Genomic DNA, 13,843 nt, shown 5'->3' on the forward strand with positions numbered 1-13,843 from the left:
TTTTTTTTTTTTTTTAAAGAGTTGGTTTTTGTTTTTTTTTTTTTAAGATTTTATCTATTCGACAGAGATAGAGACAGCCAGCGAGAGAGGGAACACAAGCAGGGGGAGTGGGAGAGGAAGAAGCAGGCTCATAGCGGAGGAGCCTGATGTGGGGCTCGATCCCATAACGCTGGGATCACGCCCTGAGCCGAAGGCAGACGCTTAACCGCTGTGCCACCCAGGCGCCCCAGCATACAGATTTCTAACACTACTATCCTTTGCCCTCTCCCTTCATATTCTCTCTCTCTCTCTCTCTCTCACACACACACACACACACACACACACACACAAACACACACATATTAAACTTGCTCTTTGGGCTAGTTCTTCCTCTGCCCAAGGATGAAATCTCAAGGAAATCTCATAAATTTTTTCTGACTACTCTCAAATGCTAAAAAGTCCTCAGGTCACTTTTAGCCAAAAGAAATTTCTCTTTCAGTATGTGAAATGTGTAGTGCTGAGCAATAGCCAAACCCTATGCATTGTTTCCAACATCTCCTCTTTGAGCCTGCCACAGCCTAGGAAGTCTGCAGTGAGGCAGGCCAGGGCGGTCGCTGGCACCAGCTTCAATTCCTCACCTTGCCCTTCTGCCCCTCCCTTCCACTCTGTGGCTTCTGAGCCCCTGGGAGTGGAAAGACAGGAGAGGAGGGCTATTTTCTGAGCTTGTTTATACTCACAAGGTACGTCTGAGGGTTTCTCAGAAACTCAGCATCCCCATTCTATTGCATATTCCAGGACAGAAGTGACACCTATATTTCTATCAGCGTCTTCCAGACCCCAACCTCAGCCCTCACACTCTGGTAATCCACCCCACCCAGACTATCTTGTTGAAAGCCTATCAGCAGCCACCCACCACCAGCACCTGCAGCCCTTATGAATACTTGCTCTAATGGTGTTTCCTTCTTCTGCATGGCCCTGAGAGGAAATACCACCACCCTGCCATTGGCAGAAGTGCAGTTTTTCACACACACAACCCAGCGACTTATCATCCTTAGAGCTCTCAGACTTGAGGAAGACACCAGTCTGTTAGGCTCCCAATTCTTTATGTCAGACTCTGCCTCTGAGAGGCTTGAGGTGAGCAGAAAGCACTGGCCATCCTCCTCCATGATGAGGGGAAGGTCGAGAGTACCTCAGATGACCACCAATTCTTCTACTCAGTGCTTTCATACTCTAGACCACATCCTTGGCATGTCTACCACAGGTGGCCTAGCACTTCACTTTGGAATACCAAGGTGTTCAGCAAAGATAGTTTTGTTCTCAGCCTTTGAGGCCTTAGGCAAAACCAAGACAGAGTCGCATTTAACATTCTGTTTCAGAAACACAAAAAGGATGCTCACCAGACTGAGAAACACCTTGCACAGCAAAAACTGTTTGTCTCTATGTGATCATTTTCTAATATTTCCCATTAGGAAAAATGGAATTGTCTTCCAATTCTGGCTCTGCTCCTAGAAATGCTTCGTCAACCTGAGTAAACTGTTAGTCCTCAGAGCCTTCACCTAAAATTATAAAAAATTATAAGATTATTTAAAGGGTGTTGAAAAGTCTCTCCAAGAAAATATGGCTCTGTCACTTGAGGTCCACATATGTCAGGCTTTCTAGTCCAGAAAATGGAAAGAAAACTAAAAACTAGCCAGAGAGCAGCACGAAAACTGCCTTTACATAAACCTGAATTCCTGACATCATCTTGTATCTCTCCGGAATAATATAAAATTCTTACTTTCCCAATCTAAGAAGCAGGTCACCCTACTCTAGCCTGACCCTGTGCCCCAGTTCTGGCCACTGAGCTTCTGTGTTGTTCTCTCTGCCCCATCCCTTACCTGGCTAACCTGCCTAGTAGACAAGCTCATGCAGTAGTTCTCATCTAGAGAACATTTGGGACTATTCTCCCAAAAACAAGGACCTCCCCAAATTTAAGCCAAGCATGAGGACCCTAGTGCTTATTGGCAGACGTCTCTGAAGTGAGCACCTCCTGATTTATGAATCACTTGTGCTCCTGGGACCACCATTCTCTCAGGGACTCCACCACCGCAGGGTGAGCTCCCCTTCAGCTGTTCCCTTATCCTCGAGCAAGACACAGATCACTGCCACTTCATCACGGCACCTACCCCACCCCAGGATCATATACAGAGTATGCAAATATCAACACGAATGCCAAACGCCTGGGCTGAAATGACGCGTCTTGCCAACACACGGTTGTTCCCAGTGTTTCCTTTTTTACCCTCCTAGTTCTAAAGAATCAATTTTTCTCTAGTGCTTTATATAAAATTAAAAATCGCATTATTCTCCTGCCTTTATAGCATGGATTCCACAAACATAAAGTAGGTACGGATGTTCTTTTAGGGAATTTACAGCGGAACAATCAATAAAAACAATTAAGTGCTCAGACTCTGGTGCAGATGTCCTGAATCCAATATTTCTCAAAACATCTTGATGATGTCCAAAGTCGCATGAAAATATTTGGCAGGACATCTCAAAAGTGACATCTCCATCTGGGAACGAAGAGTCTCCACGTAAGGTGTAATTGAAAGGCTCTGGAAAGCAAATCTTTAGCAGGAGGTCCTTTTCTCTGTTGCTGCCTCACCTGAGGCACCGGTATTTGGAGTCCACGGCTGAGGACTCCACAGGTTCAGGAGCAATGGCATCTTTCCTAATGTCGTGGACCGAATGTCTGTGTCCTCCCACCCCACCCCCAACATTCATATGTCGAAGCCCTAACGCCCGGTGGGACTGCATTTGGAGTAAGGAAGTAATTAAGGTTAACTGAGGTCAGGCCCTGATCTGATAGAATTAGTGTCCTGAAAAGAAAAGCGTAGAAAAGGAAAGGCCTGTAAGGGCACGAGAAGGCTGCCATCTACAAGCTAGAAAAAGGACTCATATCAGAAATTGAATTAGCCGGAATCTTGATCTTAGACTTCTAGCATCCAAAACTGTGAGAAAGTGAATTTCTGTTGTTTAAGCCACTTTGTCTGTGGTATTTTATTATGGCAATCTGAGCCAATTAATATACCCAAGAATCTTATCAGTGGAGGAGAGGAGGAAAAGGCATTTTCCTCCTCTTTCTCAAAGTGTTAATACCAAAAATTCCCAAGTATATATGAAAATATTAATACCTTGCCTTCACACACTGCAGTCCTATTTATTCTTCACAGTCTTGTAGGCAGGCAGGGCTAGCACCATTAAGCCCATTTTACAGATGAGGTGGAATGCAGCTAAGCCAAGATTAGAACTTTTGAGTCCTAGCCCAAAGTTCCTTTACTCCACCTCATGCCATCTGACTCAGAGTACCTTTAGAGCTCTTTCCACTCCTGAGTCAGCTCATCATTAGAAGATCTCTAGGAAGCCTAGCACCGGTTCAAGGAAAAAAGCTAGACTCAAAAAGTTACCTCTTAACAGATAAGCAAAATTACCTGTTATTGCTCAGGAGAACCATTAAATCTACAAAACTGAGGGGAAAATGAAAGATGGAGTTGTGCTAATTTTAATGATTAATTTAGAGTAATGATAATTTTCACTTTTTAACAAAAGCTTCTCTATATGCCACATTTGAACTGTGACCATCTGTGACACAAAGGGATCTTGGCCACTCCTTGCTTTGGGACACACATCGAGATCCCCTCCTGGGAGAAAGAGCTCGACCACAACTTGAAGTTCACTATATTCACCCTTCTGATTAATTTGGAGCAGTGGAGCGTTTAAGAAACAGGTGCTCTCTGGAGGCTTAATGTCCCACATCACATGGAGAAGCCCTTCTATAGGCCCTGCTGTTATTTTTTAAATCTTTGAGCTCTGAATATTACTCCGCTAATAAGGATTTCAGTAGCTTAGTAATTAGCACTAATATGACTTTATCATGAAAACAACACTGAAAACAACAGATACTCTCAGGCTCATCTTTCTGCTGTGCAAATCAATGATTAAAAAAATTTTTTTAAGTGAATGAATTATAGATTGCTTAGCATAATTGATTTAGGGCTCATATTCAAAATATTTCATCTATCCATAATGTCTTAAGATGTGTCTCTTTCCTAACAGGCAGTCAAAAACCTCTTTTACTGACTTTTGGTTTCAACTTTCCCTAACAGAAAATGCCTCTCTTTGCTACTGCTTCAACTCTTCTTGAGGATGACTGCCTAATCCTAGTGCTGGGGAAAATTTGGTTGCTTTAAGCATATGGGCCTCTCTATATCAGCAGTTACCATATTCTCTCCTCTGGGTCTAGTTTGCGTTGTGCTGGAAAATTGAGGCCTATCTCTGAGTATTCATATCTCTCTAGACTGACTGTGAAAAGTCCTTTCCACTGAATCTTCTCCTTATGTGGCCCTCAAAAGAGCCATTCTGTCCTAATTTGTCCTCAAGTGGTTGTCACATTAAAAAAGAATGGAATATTTAACCGAAATAGAAGATACATTTATTCAAGTTAAATTAGTATTTTGCTTGTGGTAATTTCTACGTGTATCCAGAGAAAAGGGAGATTTTAAAATCAAAAACATCAAAATAATGGACAGCATTTTTAAAAAAATCTTAAACAACCGACACATCCAGTAACAGGGAGTTGTTATATAGATGGACAGATGAAAATAGATTGATGTAGCTATTTCCATTCAATTAAGTGCTCTGCATCTAACATAAATAATACTGAAGCATCTGGTTCTATTTGACAGACTACTTACATAGATGTTTACCTTCCTTCCTCCAAAATTCCTGTAAAAATTACAATAAAGAGATACAGAAGATAGTAAGCTCCTAACAGCATCAAAAAGAGAAGAGAGCCATCAGAAGACCAGAGATTTATTAAAATCTCCAGAAGATGGCAAGTAGATGGATCCTATTGTCAGATAAAATAGATGCAAAGAGGCAAATGTCCCAGCATTGAGGACACCTGGCTTCAAACTGCAAGATGCAGATCCTGAGCGCAATGAATGAAAAAGACCAGTACCTAGGATTGGCCACATGAAATTTTGTACCACACCAAATATAAAGGGAATATCCTAGAAGCTTCCGGGAAAAGGCTATGGAAAACAAATTACGTAAGGCCCTTGAGGTCTGCTAGCTTCACTACTGCATTCTTATAGTCATGAGATTGCATAAGGAAGCACAGTCATGCCTTAAAAATATCATTAATGGACTGGCCACTATAAGATTAGTCCTAACTCAAATACCCACCCCCTGTTACTCTGACATCTGTCCTCATCAATCACATCACAGACTATTTTAGTCAATCTTTTCTTGAATTTTTAATAAACACGTGATAAAATAAATATCTTAATAAATGTAGGATAATACATATATAGCATAAGTTTATTTTTAAAATAAAATTGCAAATCTTGAAAAGACGTTAGATTTCATAGAGTTGATGAAAGTGTTGGTTACTTCTTGAATCACCAACAAAGCCATTGCTAAATGAGGATTCGTAGAGTAAGATCAGTTAAGGATGGATGAGGAGAAAATCAACCAGGAAAATAACAGGAGAGGATTTTCAAGGGGAATCATTTAAAAATTAAAGAATCTAAGGTAAGCTCCTGGAGGGAAGTCTTAAAATATCTTTGTAGAAATTACTGCCTTTATGATTGTGCTAGAAAGTGAACCATAACTTGGGAGATATCGTATCAGACTGTCATTTACTTTTATCAGAAAACAGTACCCCAACACAATCCAATTAAGTGGGCTTTTCTGGTGCTGATTTTCCTAGAAAACAGGAGCCTTCCTGTACATATGTGTGTGTGTGTGTATATATATATATATATATACACACACACAAACAAAAACAGAATAGTGTTCATTTTCTCAAAAGGAACAATAAATGCTGAAAATAGTGAAATCATGCCTTTAAAATTTAATATAAAATGACTTTATAACAATTCCATATATAATCAAACTACTAATGAAATATGAAAGCAAAAGAATGACATTCAAGAACTCTGAAGGTTTATCTTTCATATACTCTTCTAAAAAAAGAAATACATAAATATTTTAGAAGAGAAGAAAAAAAACAGAGAGAGAGAGGAGAGACAGACATGGATATCAAGAAAATGGAATGGATGCTTGAAATTTTTGTTTTGGGTAATGAAAGGCTAAGTAATTTAACCAAAGCCAACCACATTTGATTATATATATATAAGTATATTATTAATTTTTTCTTAAACTATCAAAGATATATCAAGATCATGAGGAATTACAAGGCTTGGGAAAAGGTTTGTCCTCTGAGCAGCTGCTGATCTGAAGAGGTAGCTGATACGGGGTTTCAAAAGCCTTTTAGAGCAAAAGGGGGAAGTCAGAGTTCAGAACCCACCCACCAGAGGGGCCTGGGACCCCAATCGGCTACACTCTGAGAACAGTGGTAAAACAAAAATAAAAAAACCTTTGTCCAAATAGTAGACTCACTTCTTTTTTAAATCTCAATAGCCCGTGACATCTCAGGCTGTGAGCTTGTAAGGACACCCTAAATTGTTAGTATCCCTCTTTAGAGGAAGAGAATGTCAACCTGAGCCTCGTATCACTCCAACAAACACTTTTTTTCAAACACGATGCCCAGCACTCACTGAAGCCTAAAGAAAAAAAAAAATATCATGGACAAGAACCAGCAGTGATAAAAACAATCAAAAGAGTGATAGGTATTATCAGACACAGGTCAACCATGCTTACCGTTTTTGAGCAAAAGAAAAGTAAGCTCCAAAAATTTCGACAGGAAACTTCCAACTAAAAAGTGACTTGACTTAGAGAATTTGAAAAAGAAATAAATTGAAATTTGAGAACTGAAAATTTCACAAAGTTAAGAATTTAACGAGAATTTCACAACATATTGGGACAGTTGAAGAGAATGAACTGAAAACAGGTCAGAAGACTCTTCAGACTGTAGCATGCAAGCAGCAAAAAAGGAAAACATGGAAGAGAATGTAAAAGACAGAGAATTCCATGAGAAATTCTAAGGTCTGGCATCTGGAAGAAGAAAAAGAGACACTGGCGATATTTGTGGAGATTTGGGCTTAGAATTCCCCCAAACTGATGAAAAACACCAATCTTCAGGAATCCCAATAAATACCAAGCAGATTAAATGAAAGGAAATCTGTACCTAAACACATCGTAGTGAAACTGGATAAAATCAAAGAAATATTTAATGCAACCAGAGCAACTTGCCTTCAAGGGAGTAACAGACTAACAGGTGACTTCTCCACAGTAGCAGCAGAAGTCGGAAAGAAACCGCTAACCTAGAATTTGTAACCATGATAATAATAATAATAATAATAATAATAATAATAATAATAATAATTTTTCAGATGAATAAAAAAATTGAAAGAATTTACCACTAGGAGTTCTGTACCCACAGGAATTTGCAAAGGATGTTTTCTAGGCAAAAGGGAAATAATCACTGGAGAAGATCAAAGGGGCAAAAAATACAAAAAGAATAAAGAACAAAGAAAGTTGCAAACGTGTGAGTAAATCTCAATAAACACCGAGTCATAAAAAATATATGTAGCTTGGGAATGATGGAAATATAGGCAAGTGTTTTAAACTTTTTGTATTAACCAGGAGAAGAGTAAAACGATTGATTAATATTAGATATTGATCAATCAATGATATGTTTTTAATTCCTAAGATGAACACTAAAAGATAAAAAGCATAAGACTTCCAACTAAAAGTTAGGAAGAAAAAAGTAATGATTAAGAAAATCAGTTCAAAGCCAAGAAGTCCAAAAGCTGTGAGTCCGTAGGACATAAGGTTACTTCTCTGGCTAAAGGTTCTCTACTAAGGATCTGTGGCCATCATGGTCTCCAGCTATCAGAGTTGACACCAAATCAATTTGCTGGGGAAAGCAAGCACTCAAAGAATCTCTTCACTTTTTTAAAATACACAGGTACTATGATGATATGTGGAATGTCCCAGTTCATTCACGAATCATTTCAACAAACTCGTTATGATAAGCACATCTCATTCAAGACAGGCATTTCTTATATCCTGGAAAAGACAGCAGATAAAGGGACTACTTAGGAGACCCTGCCAATGTTCCTCCTGATTTTAATTCCTCAGAAAGTAAAGAGGAAAATATGAGCCGGTAGCAGCAGCAAATTAAGTTATTCCAGAAGAGCTGAAAGATTTAATGACAAAATTACATGAAGAAGCAACATACAGAAAGTTCGGTGGTAGGATTCTTCACCAAAGTGCTTTGTTACACTCATAGAAGAATCAAGGAAGTTAGAGATAACAAACAAATTAAATTAAGAATTCCGATTCTGATTTGTGCTTCTAACAACAGGTTTGTGACATCACAGAGGAACCTATAAGGTGCCTCATGTTTTCGATTCTGCAATATTTATTCTGGATTTTTCTTTGTGATTATGATAGAAGATCTCAATTAATCTTTTACCACCAATTTATGTTGATTACGGGACTACTTGCTTTTGTCATCAAAATCTCCTTGAACTTTGTTACGTCCTGTGTGTGTGCCAATATTCTGCAATTTTAGCTGTTTCCACTATATATGAAATGCCCTTTAAAATTTCGCGGCCTGAAAGTGACTGAATAATGATAAAATACGTATCCTTTCCATCTTCCAGATTATTAGAAGTTGAATTTGAAATTGTAGTAGAGGAATTGCACAGGAAAGCCTTTGACAAGAAAGAACATGAAGGCCATACACAATTATTTTCTGTATAGCTAGTTTCTTAGAAGAAATATTTCTAACAAAACATTCTCATTGTGCACTTCTAAGACAGAAATTTTTTGAGAAAGTCATTCTATGCATTATATATTTTTTATGCTTTCTAATTTTTTACCAGAAATAGAGAAAAAAATAGCAAATTTGTGAGTCACTGTTTAAATAGGATGATTATTTGTCGAAGTGAGGTTTTGGGTTTGATTATAGTTTTAGATCATATTAGTCAAATTGAAGTCCTTTTCATGAGGTGACAGCTGTGTGAAATTTGAACACAACTTTAGAAAAACAATGTATACATTGCCAACAGTTAACTTTGACAAGTTAAATAAATAAAATCCCAATTCACTAGTTTGAAACTATTTAAATACAAACAGGTATTTATTTCTCTGCCTGGCATCTACCTATGTTTAGAAAATGTGACCCAAATAAAAATGGTTCATCACTGAGTGACTACAAAATCTCACTTTAAATGAACAAAGAATGTGAGTACAGTAGCCTAGCAGTGTAAGTTTTTCTTCACAATAATGGTTTTAAGAGCTTACTTGTAAAAGCTAAAGCCTGAGCTCTTTTGGGAATTTCCCAGAGACTGTTAACTTTCTTTGAACAGTTAATGGTGATTCTGAGACATAATTATTTACATTTCAATGAAAAAAAATGTATGACTATTAGAGATTCTTCTCTAGAAGCTTTCAAATGTAAATTTCTATAAATTCAAAAAAAAGAAAACTTCATAATTTTAACATTAAAAGAAATTTAAGTGGTTTTTTGGCCCTTGGGGGTGTTAAAAATCTTTTTAAGTTCTAGCACTGAATGAGAAGAATCTGAAGAATTGCAGCTTCTTTGTTTTTAAAAGTAACTGATAAAACTTGTTTGTGCATGAAAACTTCTATTGATTGCATATTCTATTTATGCTGTAATTCCATCTTAAAAGCTGACTTTTAAGATACTTGGTGTTTGGCTAGTTATTTCCAGACACATTTCATATCCTATATTTTTAGAGCTTTTAAATATGAAAAAGATTCCAGTAATCAGTTGTGCTTACTTGTAAAAACTTACTTAAGTTTTATAACCTGCTTGCGTGTGAGATTTTTAAATAATATTTACTATTTCATAGAATACTTAAGTTTAATAGAAGTCATTGCTCTATTTCTAAGAAAAAAGTGCCATTCCAGCAAGCAACATACATCTGAAACATGAATAATCACATATAAGGTGAAGAGGTTTTTTTCTTTTTTACTTTTCATTTGAAATATTAATACCTTGTTTGGTTCTATTTAAATTGACTTGATATAGTTTGCATTTATATTAATTCTTATTTTATATGAAATTTTATAATAAAATAATTAGCACTTAAAGTCAAAAAAGAGAAAAAAAGAACAAATAGAAAGCACATTAAGACACTAGCTTTAAATTCAATACATCGGTAACTAGATTTAATATAAATGGGCTAACTGTTCCAATTAAAAAGTAAAAAGTACCATATCAGATATCTGTATATGTCATATATTTATAAAGAATTATCTAAAATGTATAGCACATAGTTGAAAGTAACAGAATAAAAAAGATATGCTATGAAAACAAAAAGTTATATTAATATTAGACAAAATAGACTTTAAGGCAAAAAACATTACTAATCATAAAAATGGTCACTCACATTCCAAAAGTTTCGTTCCACAAGGAACGCAGAGCAAAATTAAATAAAAACTAATAACATAATTTTAATAACTCTAATAACATAAACTCTAAGTTTCGAAAGCAAAATGTTAAAGGATGATAAGGAAAAATAGATAAATTCATAATCATACTATGAATCGTAGCACATCTTTTCAACAGTTAATAGAGCAGAGACAAAAGACATAAAGGCATTAAAACAAGCCTCAACATTTCAAAACATTTGAAGTAATATAGAGTGTATTCTCTAATCAGTACAATTTATCAAAACTGTGTATTTCTAAAAACAAACAATTCCATCTAGTAGTCAAGATGGCCTTAAAACAAGCCTCAACATTTCAAAACATTTGAAGTAATATAGAGTGTATTCTCTAATCAGTACAATTTATCAAAACTGTGTATTTCTAAAAACAAACAATTCCATCTAGTAGTCAAGATGGAATAACATGAGCCAGATTTATCTTTATATTATAAACAACTAGAAAATCAGACAAAATATATGACATGGCAATTCTCAGACATTGGACAAAAAGCAATATAGGACTATGATTCATGCAAGAAGAGAAACAAGAAAGATGAGCCCTACTATTGCCCAAGTTTATGTCCTGGGAGGCAGTTAGGAGGCTGCAATAGGGAGCTGTGTGGGGAGGGGCTCAACACAGAACCAGCCAGTCTTGCTAAGTTGAGGAGACAGAGAGGAAAGTTCAGGAAAATCAAGACAACCAGAATTTGTAGGTTGGAGTACAGGAGAGGAGGGAGCTACACAAAAAAAAGAGCTCTAGAAATCTGCAGAGGGGTCCTTTTGAGTTTGTGGCTGAGGAAAAGCCCCTGGAAGGGAGTAGCTGAAACAATTTCCTAAGCATACAAGGCTGGGAATAGTTTGTGTTCCTACCAACTAGAGTGGGAACGCCTTGTAATAGATGAGGCTTCAAATAAAATTTTCAAAAGTGTATTGCCTAAGTAGTGGGGTAATATCAGTCATTGATTAAAAGCCTAACAAAATTAAAAACAAACCTCAAAACATTTCAACTGATACAAGGTAACTGTACTGCACACCAAAATAAAATCCAGTAGTATTGAAAGAAAAACAAAATCCAACACCAGAAATGTGCAATTTACAATGTCTAGCATCCAATAAAAAATTACCAGGTACACAAAACGCAGGAAACTATAACTTATAATAAGAGGAAATATCAATCGATAGAAACAGACTCAGAAACAGAGCTAGTAGACAGAGATGTTAAAAATGCTTCATATTTCAAGAGAAAATGTCGGCAGGCTAAGGAGTGAAATGGAAGATATTAAAAAAGAGCCAAACGAAAGTTTGAGAGATGAAAAATATATCTGATAGAATATAGTAACTAGACAGAATAATAACAACATAATAATAACTAGATGGAATTCATCATATTTTGATACTGCAAAAGAAAAGTTCAGCAGATTTGAGGACATAGCCATAGAAACTACCCAAAATGAACATGAAGGAAAAAAACCTTTTAAATCAGTGATCTGGGGGCTGGCTCAATTGGTGGAGCATTATGACTCTTGATCTCGGAGTTGTAAGTTTGAGCCCCACACTGAGTGTAGAGATCACTTAAAAGTAGTAATTTTTTTTTTAAATCAGTGATTTGTAGAACAATCGCAGGCATTCTAACACATGTATAACTGGAGTACAAGACGAAGGGCAGTGAAAAGAAAAAGAAATGAACAAAAAATTACCTCTCTGAAATTTGATGAAAAAATATATAAATCCACAGATCCAAGCTCAGTAACTGACAACCAAAAGAAATACAAGGAAAGCAATGCCATGGCATATCAGAATCAAATTACAAAATACCCAGTGATAAAATCAAATAAAAAAAAAAAACAGCCAGAAGGAAAAAAGACTCACTATGTGTAAAGGAGCAAAAATGGAAATGACAACATTATCATCAAAAACTATTTGAACCAGAAGATAATGGAGAGACATTAAAATACTGAAAGAAAAAAATAACACTAACAAAAAAAAATTTGTTACTTAGAATTCTTCGGCCAGAAAAAAATCTTATAAAAATAAAGGCAAATAAAGACTTTTCAGAAAAATAGAAGTTGAGATAATTTATCTCTAGCACCTGCCCGACAAGAAATGCTAAAGAAAGTTCTTTAAGCAGAAGAAAAATGAGGAAAATTTAACTCTACACAAAGGAATAAAGAGTGCCGAATGATAAACATATGAGTTAACAAAAATGTATTTTATCTCATTTTTAAATCTCTTTAAAAGGCCATTGACATTTTAAGGCAAAAATAAAAACACTGGGTCGTGTGGTTTATGGCCAATGTAAAATTAAAATGTATAACTATAATAGTACAACAAATGGGAGGGAATAAATGGAAGTATATTTTTGTAAGGCTCTTACAGTAGAAAGGAAATATTATAACAGTATTTGAAAGTAAACTGTGATAAATTAAAGATGTATATTGTAATCCCTAGAGTAAGCACTATTAAAATATAAAAATAAAACAGAGCTTTCTCTAAGAGACTGATATGCTATAGGTTTTTTATTTTTTATTTTTTTTGAAGATTTTATTTATTCATCTGTCAGAGAAATAGAGCACAAGCAGGGGGAGCGGCAGGCAGAGAGAGAAGCAGGCTCCCTGCTGAGCAAGGAGCCTGATGTGGGACTCAATCCCAAGACCCTAGGATCATGACCTGAGCCAAAGGCAGACAGCCAACCGACTGAGCCACCCAGGAATCCCAACTTTTTAAAAAATTCAACTAAACCAAAGGAAAACATAAAAACAAGAAAAAACGAAAAAAGAGCAGAAAAGACAAACAGGAAACAAGTAGCAAGGTTGCTTTAAAATCAGCCCTGTAACTAATTACATTAAATGTGAATAGTCTAAATACTGAATTGAAAGGCAAAAAATCTCAAATTGGCTAGAAAACGAAGCCCCAACTACATGATATCTATAAGAAATCCAATTTAAATATAAAATGCTAATAGATTAAAATTACAAGGATGGAAAAAGATATAACATGCAAAAATTAGTCACAAGAAAAGTGGCATGATTATACTAATATCGGAAAAGTAGACTTGAGAAAAGAAAATATTACCGGGGTAGATACCTTTCATACGATAACATTAAGAGGATACAATAGTCCTAAATGCTTATGAATTTAATAACAGAGCTTCAAAATGTATGAAGCAAAAATGGATAGAACTTCCAGAAGAAAGAGATAAATCTAAGTTAAAATTGGAAATCTCAGTACTCATCTTTCAATGTTGGTAGAAAAAACAGCAAATGAGCAAAGATGTGGAAGATTTGAGCACTACTATAAACCAACTTGATAATTAATATTTATAGAAAGTTATACCAATAAATAACAGATTAACATTCTGTTTAAGTGCATATTCCTGAACAATAAGTAGAAAACAGTATTATTTACCATAACATCTTGAAAATATTAGAAGACTAAAACTATATAAAGTATTTTTCTGA

General features: G+C 35.9%; 1 pseudogene; it reads left to right on the forward strand.

The window, feature by feature from the left end:
* LOC121100297 overlaps positions 1-8,556 on the forward strand; it is a 43,120-nt pseudogene extending 34,564 nt beyond the window's left edge.
* The last annotated feature ends 5,287 nt before the right edge of the window (positions 8,557-13,843 follow it).

Source organism: Ursus maritimus, unplaced genomic scaffold (genome assembly GCF_017311325.1).
Source record: "Ursus maritimus isolate PB19 unplaced genomic scaffold, ASM1731132v1 scaffold_36, whole genome shotgun sequence".
Taxonomy (NCBI): domain Eukaryota; kingdom Metazoa; phylum Chordata; class Mammalia; order Carnivora; family Ursidae; genus Ursus; species Ursus maritimus.